The sequence below is a fragment of the Hemicordylus capensis genome, chromosome 4, assembly GCF_027244095.1.
Source record: "Hemicordylus capensis ecotype Gifberg chromosome 4, rHemCap1.1.pri, whole genome shotgun sequence".
Taxonomy (NCBI): Eukaryota; Metazoa; Chordata; class Lepidosauria; order Squamata; family Cordylidae; genus Hemicordylus; species Hemicordylus capensis.
This window is the reverse complement of record NC_069660.1, coordinates 304485094-304507510: the sequence shown is the minus strand read 5'-3', so window position 1 is coordinate 304507510 and position 22417 is coordinate 304485094. Positions and strand designations below refer to the sequence as shown.

The following is a 22417-nucleotide window of genomic DNA, read 5'->3' as shown; positions in this document are numbered from 1 at the left end:
TAACTCCTTTAGCCTCAGTCAGGCAACTTTGATCCTTTCTCACAGAAAAGTATTTAAAGGGGAAAAAATCCAGTTTTTAGAAACATGCAGAAAGTTAGATTTTTCAGATGCTGTAATAAAAGAAGAAACACTGTATGGTAGGATAAAAGAAGCAAGGGCACATATAAATGAGTTTCAGGCAAAACAGTTTTGGTGATTTTTTTGGAAATCAGATTGTGGGGGAACCAAACAACGTTGGGCTCGGGGCCACAAGGATTGGGTGACTCCTCTCCCATGGAGAGTTCCAGCAGCTGTGCCGGTGATCCCCGATCGCATAGGCCATCCTGCCTGACCCAATGATGCCTGGCCCTGCAGTAAACTGGCAGGCAAAATGCAGCCAGATGGCATTCTCTCGCGAGACTTCAGAGAGGGCCCATGAGAGCTCGCAGAAGTCTCGTGAGACTTCCAGGTGAGATCTCGGGGACTTCCGAGATCTCGTGAGAACAGCTCCACCTGTCAGGAGCTATTTAAGGCCCAGACTGCTGATGATGAGAGGCCAGATGCTGAACAGAGCTTGACCTGGCAACAGCTCTGTGACTCGGTTGGAGGCTTGAGGCAGCACTGTTGGTCAAAGGTCCCAGAAAGGACTTGGGGCCGGGCCTCTAACCATTAATCTGAGGCGTCTGGGCCAAAGCTATACCCTGACTGGTGGGAGACTGTGGTATCCTGAAGGGACATGACACAGATACACAGATGTATGGCTTTGAAATGGTGATGAGAGATGAACATTGAGTATTTGGAGATGTAAAGTTATTTGACAGATGTGTATTTCTAATATTTTAGAGGAGGGGAGGGATCTTGCACCTGTTTCCACATACATCTAAATGCAGCCTCAGTTAAACAAGTTCATTCAGCTGAGGAAAAGAGGTATGTGAGAGCTTTCTCAGTGTTGGCCTGAGGCTTTGGATGTCTACAGAAGTGCATCTCTCGACCAACTCAGATGCATTTAGATATCAAGTGAAGATTTTTTTGCTCTTTTATAAAACTATGGGGTTTTCGGGTCTTGGCTCCTGCCCTTTCCCAGAGGCCTCAGAATGGATACAGGAGGGGTGTCTTTCACCTGATCTCCCTTTGTTCCGGACACTGATGTTGCCACTGGCTGATAGGGATGTGTGAATCTATTCTAATTCAAATCTATTCAACTCAAATCTGGCCTATTCAAACAATGCTGACTCACCCAGTTCCACCCTCCCTCTTCTCCTCCGCTTCTTGTTCCTTCCCATCTGCTTTAGCCTAAGTTGTTCTGGTGACTGGCAGCATTCAGCTGCGATCCAGTAGTGGATCCATTTTTCAACTCTGCCTTATTGTTATAAGGTCACTCAGCCTCACGTTCAGCAGCTTTGGTAAGCACAGCAGCCAGTGCCATACTTAAAGAGGCAGTGCTCAGAGGCAAGGTAGAATTGCATTTTCCAACAAAAGCTATGTAATTTTGAATTTTTTTCGAGGGGTGGATGAAAGCTTTAGTGCTTGGTCTTTTTATGTCCTTCGTCTTTACTATATCACCCTATTCCTTGACTTGTTTGTCCCTTACATGTGGAAGGGAGCATATTACAAATATGGATAAATATGTGAAAATCCATTTGGCTTCTCAACAAGTGGTTGATAGAACTTGTGTTACTTCCTAAAACCTGCCTAGATTTAAATGACAACTCACATGAAACACTCATGCAAAAACAATGTCGCAATTACTATATCTTATATTCACAGAAGCTTAGACGGTCTGTGACATCGAGAAGAGAAAGTTCATGCAAAGGTCTCGTTCTTCCAAATTGTCCCATTGCAATTAACAGAAGCTTGAGAACAGGATGTTCACACTGCATGCCCTGACTCCCACCTAACAAAGGAGATTTCCCATGGAGGAAGGCAGCTTTCTTACAAGCCCCATTCATGGCACTGATCCTCACTCAACCCAGTGGCATTTCCTTTAGACTGGGCAACAGCTGGGGACTATTGTATTTGGTTCTTGAAGGAAGCATATTGAATGTGTAGGCAACACACCTAGATCTAATTAAAATTATTGGCCTAACTTTCTAGTCTCTAGGATGAGTTTCAGATGAATATATTTTCTCTCTACATGCACTGCCAGTTGCTAATAATCACATGGAGCAGGTTTGTCTGAAATCATACAAAATGGAACCCACAGGCAATAGGGCTGTGCAACGCTTTGGAGGCCTATTTAGATTTGGCCCACTGTGAGCTCCTTAGAGTCATGACCCAAGTGGGTGTGAGAGGGCAAGGCTTCACTTGTGTGAGTGAAGTCAAAGTCTCAGACCAGAGGAGCAGATCTAGCAAAGGGTAAGTGTCAGTCATTGTCAGGGAAGCCAAGGTCAAGAGCCAAGAGTCTGTACAGGAGAGTCAGGAATCAAGATCAGCCAAGCCAGAGCCAGGATCCAGAAAGTCAGGTAGACATGGGAACAGATGTGTGTCAAAGCCCAGACAAGCAAGGGTCAAGCCAGCAAATCAGGTCCTGAAGCCAACTGAGCCCTTATGAAGGGAGAGTGGACTCTAGTCCCACCCTTTACTCTGAAGGGCTGGAGCGCTTAAAGTGCCTGAGTCCTGTTTTGTAGTTGCAGGCTGTGCCAAGGTGGAGGAGACTCCATCTCAGCTGGTGAATCATTTGGATATTCCTCAAGTCTGAAGAGTTGGGCAGGGATGTGTCCTCTGGCCCTCTGGTCTAGGGCAGGGAAAAGAGCTGATGCACCTGGGGCTTCCCATCCTTGTGCCCCTTCTAGGTCCAATGTAACTGAAGCCTCCCTTCCCATCACCTCCTCCAGTTGCAGAAGAGAAGGAGGATGCATTGCTACTGGAGGTCTTCCATACCCCCAATAGGTCGGACTGCGGGACTTCAGAATCTGGGTTCATGACACAAACGAAGTGCCATCTAGAGGGGATCAAAGTGGGGTCAAAGAAAAGCAAACCAGGCTGAACTCTAGAATCCAGAGGAAAGAGTTGTGGTATGCAAGGACAAAGCAGTGGAGTAGAATCAGGAATATTAGTGGTTTATTGAAATAGATATTATTTACACAGAGGCAAGTGCAGTCTGTTTTCACTGCTCTTGCTGCTGCCTATTTGTTAGCCCTGCCTCTACCCCAGGACTGGAATAAAAGTAACTAATGCACCATTCAAAGGCTGGCCTGGATCAAAGAATGGATTAACCAAAAACACCATAGACTCCTCAACCTCTTGAAGCTTCACTTTGGTTCCCAGCCCTAAAACTACTCAGCAAGACCAGTAGGGGGCAGGAGAAAGGCCTTTATCCTTCCCTTTCACTCCCCACTATGAGGGGTCAAGCAGCTGTCTTCTGCAATATCCATAGCTTCAGAAAAGACTACACATCCCAGCAGTACCTACACCATTCCTGGCAGGGCCAGACTGGGGGCACTGAGAGGGCGATGGAATGTATGTGGGGACGGCGCCGGGTTCTGAGCAGAATGGGTAATTAAGGGTGGGAGTCAGGCAGAGGGGCACCCAGCGGGTGGGGCGCACCAGGAATATGCCCTTTTGCTGTGTGGGCTAGTCCAAGCCTGATTTCTGGGACTCAATGGGAGGAAAAACACATCCTTTTAAAAATAAGCCAAGTAGTTTTAGGAGTGGGGAATGAGGGGAGGGGAGCCAAAGTGAAGCTTTGAGTGGCTGAAGGGTTAGCTTGAAGAGAACTGAGCATCCTTGAAGTAGGTCTGAAGAGGTCTGAGGTGAACAGGGGGCCTTTTTGAAGCTCTGAAGTGGTCTCTGAAATGAAGCAGGGCTACTTCACACTAACACCTTCACACTAATCACAAGGCATTGTACATATTGAACTAGCTAAAATATCCAACTTGTCCAAAAACTATTGGCTATACAATCCCTGGTGAATTATATCTTTTCAGATGAATTATCTCCACTGGCTTCCAAACCCAACCTCAAGCTGTTTGAGTTCCCCACCACCCCTCCAACGTTATCTGACAGGGTGTGCATGGAACCACTCTGGGTCTGTTTGAATTCAAACTGAATTTGAACCGAACCCCTAGTCCATGAGCCAATTCAGTTCATGCACTAGGACAGGGTCAAATGGGTCTGGCTTGGTTTGGCATGCTTGCAAAGGGGAATCTGGTAAGAATTCCCCTTTACTAGCAAAGGGGGATCCCTATAGTGTTACAAAAGAGCAGGTGGGGTGGGTGAGAGATCACCTTACATGCGGCGATGTCTCCTCAGCGGCGGCGGGCAGGCAGGTCCTAGGGAAGCTGAGTGACGGCCCGTGCTGATGTGGGGGAGTGCTGGCAGGTGGTAGCAGAGCCGCTGCTGGCTTGCTGCCACCACCAAGGAACCACCACTGCCAAAGAGCCACCACCACTGCAGTGCATAAGGTGACTTCCGTCCTGGTTTGGATGGAACTGGTCAAACAGGGCCGTTTCAAATCAACCCCGTTGAATTCGAACCAGTTCTGCACACCCCTACTATGTGAAAATGGTACATTTGGATACAGAGAAAGTTCATTTTCCCAAACCCCAATATTTTGGATATCAGATTTTCCAGACAGCATTCATGGAATTAGAAGTTCAGCCATTTTGCTTCCTCATTCTGTTTTTGCTATATCGGGCATATGCTTTGTGACCTCATGTAGAAAAACCAATTTCCATTTCCTAAAGAGTGTTTTGTGTGTTGCTATACAAAAATTTTTGTTGTTCATCACCTTTAGTGTCCCCCAAGCTGCATGGTTTTGTGTTGTGAAAGCTTATTTTTGCAATTCTTGTGACCACATGTGTTTTGCCTTGATTTCTCAGGGAATTACCTAATCCAGATTAAGACCTTTCCCCCATTAGTCTAGAAAATTTGAGATTTCTCTGTACTTATTACCTGTTATTTTCATGTTTTTTTGCATTATTGCAGAAAAGACTACAGTCCCCCCTGCAAAACAAAAAACAAAAACCCTGCACCATTTCCCCAGTCTTCAAAAGGGAGTGTTTGGTGTTTTTTTTTTTTATTTTAAAGGTGAGAGAGTCTTTTAAAAAGGGCTTCTCACTTGAGTCTTTGCTCTCTTGTTTCAAGAGTCTGCCAGGCTGTCTCCTGCCCTCTACCCAGTCCAGTAAATTAATCAAGGGGTCAGGGAAGTGTGGGTTCTGGTTGCGAGATGGTCCAAAGCCAAAGCAGGTCCTAATCAAAATAGGCTCACTTCAGACCCATTTTATTTGATACAAGTTCAACTTATATCCAGCCCAAACCATTGGTTCAAACTGAATCAGGTTGAATCAGACTGATTTATTCTGGACTGAAACTGCCTGGAACTGCTTTGAAATTGCTTTGCACAGTCCTATTAATTAGTTAGACATTTTCTGTTCATATATCACAATATCTGAGTATTTCTCTATGCTGTTGCTGTAAGTAAGGCAATGCTGTCCTTCCAAATGTTGGCAGTCATTAGTCTGGCAGATGTCAAAAGAACTGACACCCATTCTGTGGCCTTTAGTATAAAATCATTGTTATAGCTACTAATGGAGATTTTGGAACAGTGTACTTTAATGTGTCATCACAGAATTTTTGGACCTGCCCTCTTCTTTGTTTCTGTAGGGCTTATTTGCACATTCTTTGTGTGTCGAGGAAAACTTTACTTCATAGTACAATTCTTCAGTGTTGTTTTCTTTCCATGTCTTATCTGGGCAGATTTTTAGGAATCCCTCCAGCAGTTTTTGAACCTGCTGGAGGTATTCCATTTGTTCTTTCATTTTCCTGGCCTAGCTGCAACCATTTCCAGAGGAAATCTGTTGGCCCAGTTGAAACAGTGTTTGATTTCTGACGAAAAGGTAAGAGACTCTTAATGAAATCCCATACGTTCTGATTCACCTCAAGTTTAACCATATTTTGCCACTCCGTAGCCTTCAATGTTACACATACAAAAATTATTTCTTAGAAAGATGGTTGCCCTATCTGAAGTATGTAGATCTGAAGAAAAAACATTTTGACAAGCCAGAAAGACTGAAATGCATGTTTATTTTGTAATGAACACTCTGTAAAATGCATATACATAAATTTGGAAACAGTTGTTTGACAGGTGAGAGGGAGGGAAAGGGTGCAGGGTTTGTGGGTTTTATTTTGTAAAAAGTTATCAGACACATGCATCTATTATTTATATAAGTAAGAAAAGATAAATAAAAATGTACTCCCCAAAATGTAGCTAAGGGGCTTTCATAAAAATCAAGGGGACCACTCACTGTAAGTCCAAGCTGAACTGAAAAATTAGTTGGTTCAATGTGGCTTCCTTGCTTCAATGCACTGCAGTTTCAGCTACCCACTCCAACTCTTCCCAAAGGTAGAAACACAGAAATATAGGAAGCTCCATTATACCAAGTCATTGGTCCATCTAGCTTAGTATTGTCTACATCGTGGCTCTCCAAGGATTCAGGTAGGAGTCTTTCCCAGCCCTCCTTGGAGATGTCAGGGATTGAACCTGGGACTTTTTATATGCAAGCAGATGTTTCTACCACTGAGCTATGACCCCATCATCAAAATGTCAGCCATTCCATAGAAACAGAGGCAGCTGTAGTCTTCTGAGTTAGACCATTGGTCCATCTAGCTCAGTATTGCCTACACTGACTGTCAGCAGCTCTCCAAGGTTTTAGGCAGGAGTATATCCCAGCTCCACATGGAAATGCCAGGAACCTGGGACCTTCTGCATGAAAAGTAGAGGCTCTACCAATCAGCTTTTTGGGTGTGTATTGGATCACAGTTACAAAGCACTATAGGTTTTGTTGTTATCAGGTCACCATGGCAATCCCTTTGGCCTGGGCTTGGGCTTGGCCACAGACATAGTTTCCTGAAATGAAACCCAAAGTGGGTCAAGGGGTAGCTGAGCTGGTGCCGCTGCAGCTGCTGAACATAATGCATAAGAACATAAGAACAGCCCTGCTGGATCAGGCCCAAGGCCCATCTAGTCCAGCATCCTGTTTCGCATAATAGCCCACCAGATGTCACTGGAAGCCTACAGGCAGGAGTTGAGGGCATGCCCTCTCTCCTGCTCAGGGGCATAGCTAGGGGAGAGGGGGGCACTGTTCATCCCTCTCTCTTGCAGTCCCCCAGAGTGAGGGAGATAATGAAGAAAATAGGGAGGAATGGAGCAAGAGGGCACTCAGGAGTTGTGGGCCCACGTTCTTTGAACACTTTCACACAGTTATAGCTACGCTCCTGCTCCTGCTGTTACTCCTCTGCAACTGGTACTCAGAGGCATCCTGCCTTTGAGGCTGGAGGTGTCCTATAGTCCTCCAACTAGTAGCCGTTGATAGACCTCTCCTCCATGAAGTTATCCAAACCCCTCTTAAAGCCATCCAGGTTGTGGGCTGTCACCACATCTTGTGGCAGAGAATTCCACAAGTTGATTATGCGTTGTGTGAAAAAGTACTTCCCTGAGCCGTAGCACATAGCTACGGAACTGTAGCAAGTAGTTCCTTGAGCCATAGCAGGAGGAACAAGTAGTTCTCTGAGCCGTAGCAGGAGCGAGGAGAAGCTGGTGAAGACCCATTAACAAGCGGGCCAATGGAGCTCTCATGAGAGCCTGCGATTTCACGAGGCAGGATCTTGGTCTCCTGTGATAATTGTGAAGCCTGTGGAGGGCTATTTCACTGTCGGGCTGATGATGAGTCAGTCATGGAGGCTGTGTGGGGGTGAGAGGATGCTCAAGCCTGACCAGGGAGAGGGAGAGACAGCAAGAGCAACCAGGAGATTGCCCCCACACCCAGTGGCGTATTGGGGGGAAATGGCGCCCAGGGCAAGCTCTGGCCCTGAAATGGCGCCCCCCGCCCCCAGCCCCCACATACCTGTGACGGCGCGGCGGCAGCCCCCAGGCAGCAGATTGCCGGCGGTGGCGGTGATTTGGCGGTGGCGGGCGGCGGCGGGTCGCCCGCGGCCCGCTGAGTGCAGCGGTGGCTGGTGGCTGGCAGCGATGGGCTGTAGTGCGGCCCAAGCGGCGGCGGCAGATCGCCCGCCGAGGAGTGCAGGCAGAGCAACGCCTAACCTGCCTTCTGGCCCGGCGTCGCGCTCCAGCGCGCCTGCGCAGTTGGGAAGCGACGCCGGGCCAGAAGGCAGGCTCGGCGTCGCTCTGCCTGCACTCCTCGGCGGGTGATCCGCCGCCGCCGCTCGGGCCGTGCTACAGCCCATCGCTACCAGCCACCAGCCACCGCTGCACTTGGCGGGCGACCCGCCGCCGCCCGCCACTGCCAAATCGCCACCGCACGCACGCCGCCACACTCGGCGGGTGATCCGGGGGGTGGGGGGAAGCCACTTTTTGGTGCCCCCCACGTGACCCGCCGGGGTGGCACCCAGGGCACGTGCCCTGCCTGCCCCCCCATCATTACGCCCCTGCCCACACCCCAAGAAGACACGAGACACGAATGTATGGTGATCTAAAGCAGGGATCCTCAACGTTCGGCCACCAGATGTTCTTGGACTTCAACTCCCATAATCCCCAGGCCCAGTGGCCTTTGGCTGGGGATTATGGGAGTTGAAGTCCAAGAACATCTGGTGGCCCAACGTTGAGGATCCCTGATCTAAAAGATCACAATTTTTTTATCAATTCAGAATGTAACATTAAACAATAATTGGGATTGGCTCTCCATTCTACAGTGCAGCAGCTAAAGGCATGCCTGTAAGGGCATGCTAGCCTAAAGCATAAAGGGTGATGCACCTTGGCTCCAGACAGCCCCCAATGCTCTGAAGCAGGAGCTGCCCATCCTAGCCGACCTAAGGTCAGGCCTCTCCCATAGCAGCACCAGCCGGCAGCCGCCCAGCGTGTCCAGGGAACTTAGCCTGACAGAGTAGATCAGCCAAGCCAGAGTTCCCTGAGCTGTGCAGCATCTAAGGAGTTGAACTTTCCAGTCTATTAGCCAAACGCTTACCTGAAGGTGCTCACCAGCTTAAGATGTTATTCCCGACCACACTGTACCTGCCAAATTGTGGCTGGGAAAATAGACCTCAACTAACTAACTAAAACGGTAGAGTCAGAGGAAGGCGAAAAAGGATGCGCACCACTGGCCAAACAGGTGAGCACCCCAAAAATTCCTGCCTGGCCCCAATAGGCGACCAGCTAAGCCCAGACTGTACCAAGGGAAGGGAGGGAGGGTGTCAGCTAAGAGCAAACTGAGCGGGAAGGATGCCATAGCTGGCTGCACGGCCTAAAACCCCACCCCCGTGTGCTGGGCAGCCAATAGGCTGCAGTTCAGCCTCATGCTGCTTGTCATGGGGGCGGGGCAAACAGGCCGCCTGGCGAGCAGCCAAATTTTGAGGGCAGGGTGAAAGTGAGATGATGGCACAAGGTGGAAGCAGCCTCACCTTCTTCCTCCGTCAGCCGCTGAGGTTTCCACGACATAAGTATTGCAGAGTGTGTTCTGTCTGCGTGGAGTAGAGAGTAAACTCCAATGGACAGTTTTTAAGATAACTTTACTTGGGAGACAAAGGCACTCAGAGATCAGTACTGAACTTGCTGACTCAGATACAAAGGAACAGGAGCAAACAAGAACAGGAAGGAGAATAGAAACTCCTTGCTAGCCCAACCAATACAGAGGAAACTCTAGTGTTTCCTTAGGTGACTCCTTAGGAACCCCACTGCAATGTGGTGGATCAGAACCACCCACATTATGTTGCAGAAGATGTGGGTAACTAATGTTAATCATCTTCATCGTCGTCTTTCTCCTTCTCATCCAATACTTGGTGGGATCCCCAATTATATGATTTGTACAAATGGCATTTTGGTGGCAGATTCCTGACCTGACTAGGCTAAGCTCAGCTAAGTCTCCGGTGCAGGATCTTCTTCTCATTCAGTGGGATATCCTGTTGGCGTCAGCCCTCATTAAGACGTTTTAGAATTCAGGTCACAGTCCAATGGAAAACAATTACAAATGTTTAATACAGGGTAATCCATCCAATGTCATCAAACACTACAGCTGTGCACACATTTTAACAAAGACTGATAATGTTTTTGGAGAAGATGAATGTGTTGGCAGAAAGATGGAGCACCAACTGTTGAAGCTTCCGAAATCAACAATACATTACAGTCAGCTTGGGCATTTTTGGAGGTCTGCAGAGGAGTGAAATATTATTCTTCCTTTGCTCAATCACAAGTGCACACATCCACACGTGCACACACATGGACACATGCACACACCCACAACACACACTTGCACACATAGATATCTATGTCAGAAGAGGCTCATGTTGTAGTAATATTACATGCCCCCCCACATTTCACAAACTTAGAGACAGGGACATGCTTATAAGATCTCTAAGCTTATAAGATCTCTCCCAAATTGAAGATCATTACCCAACTCCGACTCCTCAGCTACTACTTACTGCTGAAGGCTCTGCTCTGCTCCTGAATGTTATCGGGCTTTCTCCCAAACAGCACACAGAGGATCGCTGCCTAAGATTGCAGTCCTATGCACACTTACCTGGGCGCAAGTCCCATTGAACTCAGTGGGCCTTATTTCTGAGCAAACAGTGAAAGGATTGGGTCACATGGCTGCACTCCAGTGTTCCCTGTAACAGGGATTCCCGGATGCTGTTGACTACAACTCCCATCACCCCTAGCTGCAATGGCCTGTAACTGGGGATGATGGGAGTTGTAGTCACCAACATCTGGGAATCCCTGTTACAGGGAACACTGCTGCACTCATGCACACTTAATTGTCAAGGAGTCCTGATGGCTCACTTACTGCGCAGAGAACCATCGGTCTCAGAGAGAGGTGTGTATACTGTTGCAGGACACTCTAAAGCAGGGATTCTCAACATTGGGTCCCCAGATGATATTGGACTTTGACCCCCATAATCCCCAGCCCCAGTGGCCTTTGGTTGGGGATCATGGGAGTTGAAGTTCAATAACATCTGGGGACCCAACGCTGAAAACCCCTGCTCTAAAGTATGCCTGCGCTACTACAGAGGTGGGGCTGCTCCATGCCTGTGAAGCATTGCACAATTGTGGGAACTGCATAGCAGCTACGGTTACTGAATGCTTAGTAGGTACAGAGCAGCCCTGCCTCTGGAGCAGTGCAGGCATTCTTTAAAATGCCTCACGGCAGCATGTGTACCTCTCTCTTGGATCTGCCATATGTGAGCCATTGAGGAGTGTAATGGGGGTTACTTCCAAGTAAATCTGCATGGGATAAGACTGCAATCCTATACTCGTGTACTTGAGCCTGAGTGCTGTTTAACACAGGGACATTTACTTCTGCATGTGCATGTGTGAAAATATCAGATCGATTCCGATCCAATCTAACACGACCAAAAAAGAAGTTGGGTGGGCCAACATGGCCTCCCTCCAACACTGTCAGTGTCGGAGATGGCTGATCTTGACCTGTGCCCCTTAAAGGAACTACACTTCCCCAAAGGCACTGTGCCTCGAGGTCCTTCTGGGCATTTTTAAAAGGCAAGCAGTGCATATGGTGCTTGCCTTTTAAAAATACAATTTCCCCCTCTTTAGGATGAACACCCAGTGGTGGCATGGAGGATGAGGAGACCCAGTGGTGGCAGCATCAGTGGAGGAGGTGATGCAGTGGTGGCTATTTCCGGGCCTGTCTAAAAGTAAGGGTGGGGGAGGCAGGGAAAGTGTGGGGGGAGGCAGGAGGGGAGTGGGAGAGTCGTTCCAACAGGCATGTCAGAAGTAGAATTAATTCTGGATAGGAGGGGATTCAGTTGGAGTTCCAACTGTTGGAGCTCCCTCCTCTTGTTTCTGGAATTAATCCCAATAGTCCTGATACGAGGACCATGCAGTCTGACATGCCTGCACTACCTGACTGCACAGGTCTAATATTTACTAGTGAAGTTCCACCAGGGCAAGGTTCTGGCCCAGATGTTCTTGTATCTGGAGCAGTGATGAATATTAGCAATGGAATCTTAATCCAAGCAAGCTCCTCCTGATATCTTACCAATATTTAACTCAGGTTCATCAAGATGTTTATTGTGGTTCATGAACCTTTTACAGGAATCTAGGCTGATTTATGGTTGCTTGAAAACCAGATCAGCATCAGCTCTCAATGGGTCATTCAGAATGTTTGGGTTCCTTGGAACTTGAAAGCTTAAAAGTGATTCCAGGAAGGCCTGGTGCATATATTATGTTTCACATGGTGATGCTTTGAAAACAACATCCCCTCTCCACACACAGCAAAATAGGTGGTAGAGGCCTGAGATGGTAGAATGAATTGTGACTGCGCCCACCCCCTCTCCCCCACTGCAGACCTAAGCCCTGGGATTAGTTAGTTATTGCATCCATTTCTATGCCATCTTTCAATATATCACCTCCAAGGTGGCTGGGGTGCTATAAAGAAGACTGGGGTGGGGTGGCAGGGCGGGTTGTGTTTCTGAGCACTGCCCAGTCTGAGTACCAAGCAGCGGGGGGAAGAGACTTGGCTTGGAAAATAACATTCTCCTGCATTATTTAGAATAGGAGAGAATATTTCGGAGAATTATTCTCCCCATCCTGTTACAGTATATGCATTGGAGAATATTCTTTTCCAAGTCTAGAAGAGACTCGAATTATCTTCCTCTGTTAGGACATGGCAGTTGCTTAAATAAAAAGGTTTCTTTTACATCCAGCTAGTTTCACTGATGGAGGAAGCAAACAATATTTTTAAAGGGTGGGCAGGGAAAGTAGTGAGCAGGATTCATTTACCCAGAAATGTTATTTGATCATGTATGTTATTTGGGTGAGGTGGCGGGGGGGCAGTTCTGTTCCCCTGTTTCTCTCTTTAAAATTTGTTTGCTTCTTAGATGAGGGAAACTAGATGAAGACAATAAGTCTTTGATTTAAATAAACCAATTTTTCATTTTCTTCTTTCACCGCCAACTGCTTGCCTCGCCAAAGAAACAGAGTTTTGTGTGTGTGTTGTGTGTCTTTAGCTGTCCGTCTGTCTGTCTGTCTAGTCATCCTGTGGGGATGTATGTTTTGTATATTTGATAGAGCATTGCTGCAATTTTATCCTCCATCTCAGAGTGAATTAAAAATGTGTAATTAAATGTGTTCTTTTTAAAATCAAAATTGCAAATGTCATTAAATAAAATTGATCAAATTGCTCTCTCTCAAATATAAGAAACATACAACCTCCCAGGATGACTAGACAGGCAGGCAGGCAGACCGACAGATAGATAGAAAGATACACACACATACTTTGCATCTTAGGTGATGGCAAGAAGTTTGAGGTGAAAGGATGTTTTTAAAGAGAATTCAAGAAGCAAAAAATATTTTAGAGAATGAGATGGGGAAGAGAACTAGCTTTTCTCTCGCCCAAATAACAAACATGATCAAGTAAAATTTCTGGGTAAAAAAAACCCAGTTGGCACAAGAGATCTCATGTTTGTCACTAGATACTCTTCTCTTGAAGTGGTCTTAGTGTATCGAATCATTGCATAACCCATGCTTCTTCCCCATGTGATTAAGGTGGGCTCATGGAGGCATTGTTTGAACTCGCTCCTCAGAAGTTAAAATTCCAGAACTCTCAGAACACATCTCCTTTCTCCTTGAAAGACTCTACTGAAATAATTCTCTTTTCTGCTGAGAGCCGATTGATTTATACAACCAGACTGGCACTTTGAAAATGTGGGTAAAGTGGACCAGTGTAGGGTTGGGCAATATTTCAACAGCCCATAAGCTTAAAAGGGGGACATACAGAGGCCGCATTCGCACGTCTTATGAAACCGGAATTAAAGGAGTCTCTGGTTACAATTTGTGCATGTCCAAATGCAGGCAACTGCAGTTCCAACTGAAGATTGACCTGTGGTTTCACACTCCAGACTCTGATTTGTACTTTCAGTTTGTAGTGAGTTTCACCAACTGGACCTCCAGTTTAGCAGTGCCAGCATCTGGCTGTTTCATAACCAGAATTGAGGGAGGAAACTCCTCCCTTGTTCCAGCTGCTATTGGCTGCCAGGGCTGTCCTTCAGTCAAGAAGGAAGCCCACACTGCTAGTTCCCAATCCTCTCTGCAATCTCGCTGACTACAGAGAGGGAGCTCTCCATGATGTCTGAATTCAACCAGGAGAACGGGGGTAGGGGAGAGTGAAACCGCAGGACCATTGGACAAATGGCTCCACATTAAATGTGATTGCAGTCAGTGAGTGTGCCCATAAAGATGTATTTCACGGATATCCTGATGCCCTACCAGCATGTCCCTTTCTTATGTGCAGGTGCTCTTTGTCAAATGCCTGTTCTTCATGCGCCCCTGGTGTGCATGTGGAATGACCACGCAGATGAACAACCTCCACCACCAACACCACCACACCAAGCAATAAAGGGACACATGGAGAAAGGGTCCTGGCATATGCACATAAGTCATCATGATGTGTGTCCCCCTTTTAATCACCAGTTGCTAAAGTATCGTCCAAGCCAACCCATCATGTCTAACCCATGGTGAAGAAGTTGGGTAGTGTCTGGGTGGCCTTAGCATCAGATGTTGCATGAGAAAGCAGGGATTCAGAAGAGGGTATGGCTTTTGTATAATGTTTAAGAGTTACAAGGAGATAAAGAGAGCTGGAGTGCAGGGCTGTAACTAAGACCTATGAATTCACCACTGAACCAGTGTTCCCACTTTTAAACCAACCACAACTCTTTCTGCATCCCCCCTTTTATTTAAGCTTGTGGGTTTCATTGCCCATAAAATCTCCAGTGCAGCAGAGATGAATTCATTCACATTTGGAAAGGAAACTTTTTTTTGTAGGGGGCGTGATCAGTAGAAATTCAAAGCATTATCTTACAACTTTGTTTCTTTGAGCTGGAACTGTTTGGCGCAACTCCTTTCAAGGACAGCAGTCATGTCTGTGTTAAGTTACAATTTTTTATCTTTAACTTGTCCTGTCAGTTTTCTGGCAGACCACAGTAAATCTAAAACATTCAGAGTTGCACAAATTATTTTCCAGACCATCCTGTCCCAACCCAGCCTGAACAGATCAGACGTGACCTGAAAACACAAGTGCCAAATGGACCCACTTGTTAATTAAATGCAGAAAATGTAGCGACTGCAATGACTTGCTTCACCTCTCCTTACAAGTCTGCAGGAGCAGTGATAGCAATACCTTCGGTTTTCTGCATTCAGACACCCAGCCTCTCTGCAGCTCCACAATTGCATCTCTTGCACTGACATTTGTTTTCATGGCAGTGCCCAGAGCCAAAGGGACAAAGTAATATGTGTTGTTATGGAGCAGGAATTGACACTGTATTGAATCTTTTGGCAGCAGTTTAGGAACATAGGAAGCTGCCTTATACCTAGTCAGACCATTGGTCCATCTAACTCTGTATTTTCTACACAGAGGGCCAGCAGCTTCTCCAGGGCTGTAGGCAGGAGTCTCTCTCAACCCTATCTTGGAGAAGCCAGGGAGGGAACTTGGAACCTCCTCTGCATGCAAGCGTGCAGGTGCTCTTCCCAGAGCAGCCCTATCCTCTAAAGGGAACATCTTACATTGCTCACATGGGCAATCCATGCTTCCTACCACAAGATCAGCTTTTTACTCACGTTACTCATTACTTTTCATACATTACTCAGTAGCAAACCTAGATTTGTCACCAAGAGTACTCCTAAAAGGATGTAAGGCACAGTAGCAGCCAGTAGGAGTGGGATGGGGGTGGTAAATGAACCTCAGCTGCAGCTCGTTCCCAGTCTCCTCTCCCCATCCTGGCTGTCTTGTCCACCACGGGGTTAACCCTTGGCATGCAGGCTAGTTATTCTGCTTCCACAAGCAGGCAAATAAACAGCCCACACAGCTGGGGTTAACACCACAACAGGCAAGACAGGGCAGAGTGTGGTGGCCAGAGCAGGGAAAGGTGAGCAGGAATGACTCTCACCTGTGGCTCATTGACCACCCCATTGTCTCACCTGTACTGGCTGCTACTGGTAAGGCAGCTTGAGTGTATCTTGATCTATGTCTTCCAAAAGCCAGACTCTGGAACCTCACCAACTGTTTTGTTTTCACCCCAAGACTTTCAGGCTTAGCTGTGTTTCTCAAGAGTGATCAATTTCAAGAGACTAGATCAATAAATCTGGAGAAATGTATTGCCATGGCCAAACACACACGTTGGATTTGTAAAAAGAGAGATCTGAGAGCTCAGATAACTTTCTTACTGTTCAGTCTCCCTTCTTTTCCTGTCTGGAAGCACCTGGAGAGAGAGCAAGAGTGAGAGTGAGAGTGAGAGTGAGTGAGTGAGAGAGAGAGAGAGAGAGAGAGAGAGGGTGGGTTGGGGGGATAGAGATAGAGAAAGGAATGAAGCCTTCTCAATATGAATATATTTCATTGTATTGAATGTTGATGAATGTATTGATTATTTTTGTGTTCTACTGTATTTTGATTAAAAGCTGTCTATATTTTTTTATTTTATTTTCCCCCCGTAATAATTTCAGTTTCAATTAATATAGTGACTGACATGGTATGCAAGGCAACGCAGCCAGTTCGTAACTGCCTACTCCTCTGCAGGCATCTAAAGCAATGCCTGCCTGCAGAGTTGCAGAACAGAGCTTACCTGCTACTACTTAAAACTGTGCAGTCCTGCAGCACTATGGCCATTATTTCCAATGCAAATAACCTACATTTACAGTGTTAATGAATGGGCAGATTAATGGACTTGCAAATCATGTCACGTTCGCACCTTACATTTTGTGGGGCACATGCGCCCAGGCAGCGGGGAGGGTTGGGGTCTGGGATGTGGCCTCCAGAAATACCATGATGCATCGCTCGGGTGCATGCGGTGGATCCCCCCTCCCCAGGCTCACTGCAGTCTGGCAGCTGCTGCTGCAAGCAGCCATGGCTGCTAGATGATTAAAACAATGGGATTAATGGAGCGCTCACACCCTTAACCTCATTTAACAGGGTGGCTACTTATGTGGATTTGCCACCGTGTTGCTGCTCGGATCAGCCCAATCCCAGAGGTTCACACTCATGTGCAAAACAGGGTTCCCTTAGCCTGGTTTTGCACGCATGTGTGTGAAATAGCCTCCTAGAGTATCCCTCTGAAGCAGCACAGGGTCTAGCACTGACACAACTGTTCGAACAGCATCCACATACATAAAGCAGAAACTGATGACCCTGAAATGTCTTTTGCCACCCAGAGGTGCTCTTACCCTTAGACTTTGGGGCCAAGGTCCAGGGCCCCCATGCCCCTGAGGGCCCCCAAATCCTTTTTAGTCTGCCCTGGGTGGTGTGGTTACTGTTGGCCCACACTGCGCTGGGCGGTGGCCGAGTGTGATTATGACCTGTGCCGGATGCCTTAGAGACAGAGTGGCGAGTGGAGAAAGAAATATGTGGGATGGGGATATGTTAAGTTGTGTGTTGAAATGATTCTGCTAAGGCATATTTGCATACATATAATGGGTTCTTCTTCTTCTTCTTATTCTTATTCTTCTTCTTCTTATTATTATTATTATTATTATTATTATTATTATTATTATTATTATTATTTTCTTGTTTACACAGTCAGACAGGTGTTATTGACTGGTTTGTTTTATCCAGACATCGAGTCCTTCCCAAGGACCTGGGATGCCAGAATTTTATTGTCAATGGTTATAGATATCATCGCAGAATATAGGATGTTCCCAGTAAAGCTGCTTTTTGTAATTGGCTGATGGTGATTTCTGTGACCCCTATGATGTTGAGGTGCTCTTCAAGGTCTTTTGGAACTGCACCCAGGGCGCCAGTTACCACTGGGATTATTTTGGTCTTTTTCTGCCACAGCCTTTCAATTTCAATTTGTAGATCTTTGTATTTGGTGATTTTTTTCTATTTCTTTTTCTTCTATTCTGCTATCTCCTGGTATTGTTATGTTGATTATTTTAACTTGTTTTTCTTTCTTCTTGACTACAGTTATATCTGGTGTATTGTGTGGCAGATGTTTGTCTGTTTGTAGTCAGAAGTCCCATAATATTTTTACATCTTCATTTTCTTCAACTTTTTCAATTTTATGGTCCCACCAATTCTTGGCTACAGGTAGCTTGTATTTTTGGCAGATGTTCCAGTGTATCATCCCTGCTACTTTGTCATGCCTTTGCTTGTAGTCAGTCTGTGCGATCTTTTTACAACAGCTGATTAGGTGGTCCACAGTTTCATCTGCTTCTTTACAAAGGCGGCACTTGCTGTTTGTGGTTGATTTTTCAACTTTTGCTCTTATTGCATTTGTTCTTAGTGCCTGTTCTTGCGCAGCCAGTATTAAACCCTCAGTTTCTTTCTTCAAGTTGCCATTCTTAAGCCATTGCCAGGTCTTGGTGATGTCTGATTTTCCACTTATTTTGTGCAAATATTGACCATGCAGGGGCTTATTTTTCCATTTTTCTGCTCGGTTCTTGACTTGTTCTTTCTTGTAAGCCTGCTTTGTTTCATTGGTATTGAATAGTTTCGCATTATTGACCATTTGAAGTGCAATAATGCGAAACTATTCTTCTTATTAACAACTTCTTCTTCTTCTTCTTCTTCTTCTTCTTCTTCTTCTTCTTCTTCTTCTTCTTCTTCTTCTTCTTCAATTTCTATACCGCCCTTCCAGAAATGGCTCAGGGTGGTTTACACAGAGAAATAACAAACAAATAAGTTTCTTACATTCTTGTGAATTCAGTTGCTGTTTGTGCCCTCAAGAACCCATGTGTTAAAAATACTGTTTGTGTCACGGTGTGTGTGTGTGTGTGTGTGTGTGTGTGTGTGTGTGTGTGTAGGGAGGTGGTTCTTACCTTGCAGCGCTACCAACGTTTCACTTCCTGCAGGCAAGATGGTAGGATTTGTCATGTTACATCACATTGCTAAGCATCATCATCAGCAAACTGGAATCCAGGAGTTGCTTTGAGTTCTGGGCAAAACTTTCCAAACAGTTGGATGCACCTGCATCTGATGTCAGATGCAGGGGGTGTGGCCACGTTAGCAAATGGGGCAGCACACCCCGTTTGCAGGTATACCTTGGCCGGAGCCATGTTTGCAGTGCAGCTGGGAGCACCTCTCCCCACTTAAAAAAGCAGAGAGACGTATTCCCGTCCAAGCTGAGAACCTAGCGCTGGCTGAAGCCTTTCGCAGACAGAGCCGCATGGCCACGCTGCAAACCCGACTGTGCTGCAAATACAGCACCAGCCAAAGTTTGCAAACATGGCCACACCCCCTGCATCTGACATCAGGCGCAGGGGGCATGGTTGGGGCGCCAGGTGCGGTGCCTGAGGACAGTGGCCCGGGTTCTTTTAAAAAAAAACCCTCGAACAATGATTGCTCCACCCCTGAGAAGAAGCCCTCTCCACAGGGACACTGAAGGTGACTTGTGAGCATGCAGCCTTTCTCCCGTCCGCTTACTGTTGTACAGAATGTGGGTCACTGACATCTGTTTAACACACACACAGATGTCTTAAGCATTTGAAATCTGACTATCAATATACTGTGAATAAGCTCCAGCAAAATTGATTCTTTACACCTTCTATCCTATTGACCACGAGGGGCATTGGGAACAGAGATAGCAAGCAACAGTCTTCCCCTTTGTTTCCCCGCTCTTTTTTGTCTCTGTCTATGCTCTTGCTTCCTCTGATTGGTAGACTCAGGTCTCCCCCTCCTCGCACCTGCTCAAATGCTCAGTTCTCTCCCTCCTGTCTGCTCCCTTCTTCCTTCCTTGTTCTGCTCTGCCAGGGGTGTAGCAAGCTTCCCACGGGCTGGGCGACAAAGTGTAGCCAGGGGGGTCTCCATTGTGCACGCAAAGCACATGCCCCAGTGTCCCAAGCCATGCCCCCTGTGTCTGACGTCAGACACAACATGGCGGGCAACCTAACCCATCCAAGCCTTTCCCTCCCCGTTTCTCGGTAGCGGAAGCTGCTGCTCAGCAGGCAGAAGGAAACACTGCAGCAGGCTGCTTAGCTTGCAGCTTGCCCGGGCAAGCAGGAGAAGAGGGTGACTTGGGAGGGCAAGGGGGGACCAGCCTTGGGGGCCCCTCAGACCTTGTGGACCAAGGGACATTTGTCCCCCCTTGTCCAATGGATGCTACACCCATGGCTCTCACACTATGAAGACATAAAGGTCAAGGACACGGGCTTTCTATTCAAGTATGTAACTTCCTCAATAAACCTTTGAAAGTTTTTGGACCTTAAATGTCTGTCAGTCTCAAGATACTCTTAATGGGCTTGGTTCTTCTCACACACGCTTGCTTGGATATAATAGAGGTCACTGGAATCCCTTCCCTACAACAGGGTTATGGGCCCAGAGCCTAAGAGAACTGCCCATGTAATGTAAAAGGCCGCAAGAGAAAGCAAAAGAAAAGTTTAAGCATGTAGACCAGACAAAGATACAACATATACAAGCAATTATTCTTATACAATGTCTCAGAGTGCACGGAGCTTCAGGCATGACTGGAATTTTGATTAGGTCCCAATACAGATATGATTCACATTAGAGCTGGATCCCTATTCTTGTTATGTGTAGGTCTGTCCCCTACTCTGCTTTTCAACTGGGTGAATCCACGATAAGACTGGTGCTGGATTCAATCACCATGCCATTCTTTTCAGTGGAGGTTGTGTGGTGGGGCAGGCAACCTTGTTGAATTACAACTCCCATCATCCCCATTTACAATAAATTGTGGCTGGGGATCATGGGAGTTTTAGTTCAACAGCAGCTGGAGAGTCGAGGTTGCCTACCCCTATTCTATGGGATGACTTCCTTGGCCCCTAGGCTGTTATTACTGTTATTACTATTGAAATTAAGCATAGTGGCATTGGCCAAGAATTTCACTGAAGAGTTGCTTATTTTCTTCCATCTCTGTGACTAGGTTGAATTTCCAGAGCATCAGTGATGTAATTTCTTATTGAAGATGTGCCAAACCGTTCAGAAGTCAGCCAAGCAGCAGAGAATTTGGAGCATTCGCTGGTGGCCTGGAGACTAAACACTCTTGTTTTCTGCATTTGCTCGGCTGATAAATTCAAAGCAGATGCTCTCTGTCTGATTTGCTTATGTAGCTCTGTGTGTGTGTGTGTGTGTGTGTGTGTGTGTGTGTGTGTGTGTGTGTAAAATAACAGAACCCTAGGTAAGCTACATTCCTCACCCTGAAAGCTTTGCGTACTCCACAGATGGCTCTCTCATTTTTTTTCTCGACTTTGATGATATGGAATTTCCCCTCATCTCTGCTCTGGCACAGATCATGCCATGGTATGAGGGATGTACAGGCAGAATCGCATAAGAGAACAGAAAATTCCTTAGAAACAAAAATGTCATAAAACAAACTCAGTGATTTGCATATGTTCTTTGCATTCACTTATCCAACTGGTTAGCTGGCTCTAAAGGTATTACAGCTGCACATGAAAAAGAGGGTTCTTCCACTTTCTAACAAATGCTTGACCTCTACAAAGTGATTTTATCCTCTGGCAATCTGATGCTCTTGCATGTTATGCCTCTGTGAGGGATGGGGCACAGAGTGGTACAGCTCACAATCAGTGCAATCTTGTACTTCACTGTGATAGGGTCACAGCCACTTCAATGACTAGTGGAGACTACCCCAGGAGTTCCCATGTTTGCAGACACAATATATACAAGTGTGAGACCAAATTCTGTTTTTGCAAACTGTAATGTGTGAGCTGGCCATTACTCGAATACAACAGTTCACACGAGTGATTTGTTTCATTAATATCTGCAAGTACGTGGCACTGCAAGTGGTCATTTAGTTGTTTTTCTTGCCCAGTTTTAAATGAAAAAGGAGAGACCTTAGCCCCATCCCTGATAAGAGGGATTGAGACAGTAGGGGTGTGTATGGAACTGGCTGGCCTGGTTCGTTTCGAGTCTGGACTCGAACCTGACTGGACCAATTCGGTCCAGTCCCCCATTGAACCCCCTCCCTGGTCCATTTCAGTCCGGGGGGGTGTCACAATTTTTTAAAAAATTACCTCTAACCCCTTTGGGGGGCTTCCTAAAGGCCGGGGGGGTCCGCGAAGGTTCCCCCTCCCCCCACTGGCCTCTGAAGTCACCACCGTGGCCTGTAAAATGCTGTTTTTTGGTCCATTTGGGACTCTGTAATTGCATGTGGTGGCCATTTTGCCTGCCTCCATGCATGCGCAAATGGCCTCTGTGAGGCCTGGCATGGCCCAAGGCCTCGCAGGAGTCATTTGTGCATGCACAGCAGCCACCCCCCACCCAAAAAAGCAATACTGGTGGCAATAGGATTCTTGCAGATATGTAGGGAAGATTTTGATGAGACGTTTGCTCCTATTGTAAAACACAGCTCAGTAAAGACACCTGTAAGCATTTCAGAAGCAAAGAAAGTGAAAGTGGATCACACAGCCGTGAAAACTGCATTTCTTAATGGAGCGATCAAAGAAGTTATTTATATGGAGCAGCCTCCAGGATTGGTGGAACCTGGTAAAGAAAAACTTGAATGTACACTGCAGAAAAGTATTTATGGACTAAAGCAGGCTGCAAGAGCCTGGAATGTCAAATTAAACTAGTTG

The 22417-nt window shown here is 46.5% G+C and overlaps 1 long non-coding RNA gene across 1 annotated transcript in view; it reads left to right on the top strand.

The window, feature by feature from the left end:
* LOC128324983 (uncharacterized) overlaps window positions 1-20915 on the top strand; it is a 35608-nt gene extending 14693 nt beyond the window's left edge. Inside the window, exon 2 of the long non-coding RNA XR_008307202.1 lies at window positions 20749-20915. This is a non-coding gene — a long non-coding RNA (uncharacterized LOC128324983). The remainder of the gene's footprint in view (window positions 1-20748) is intronic.
* The last annotated feature ends 1502 nt before the right edge of the window (window positions 20916-22417 follow it).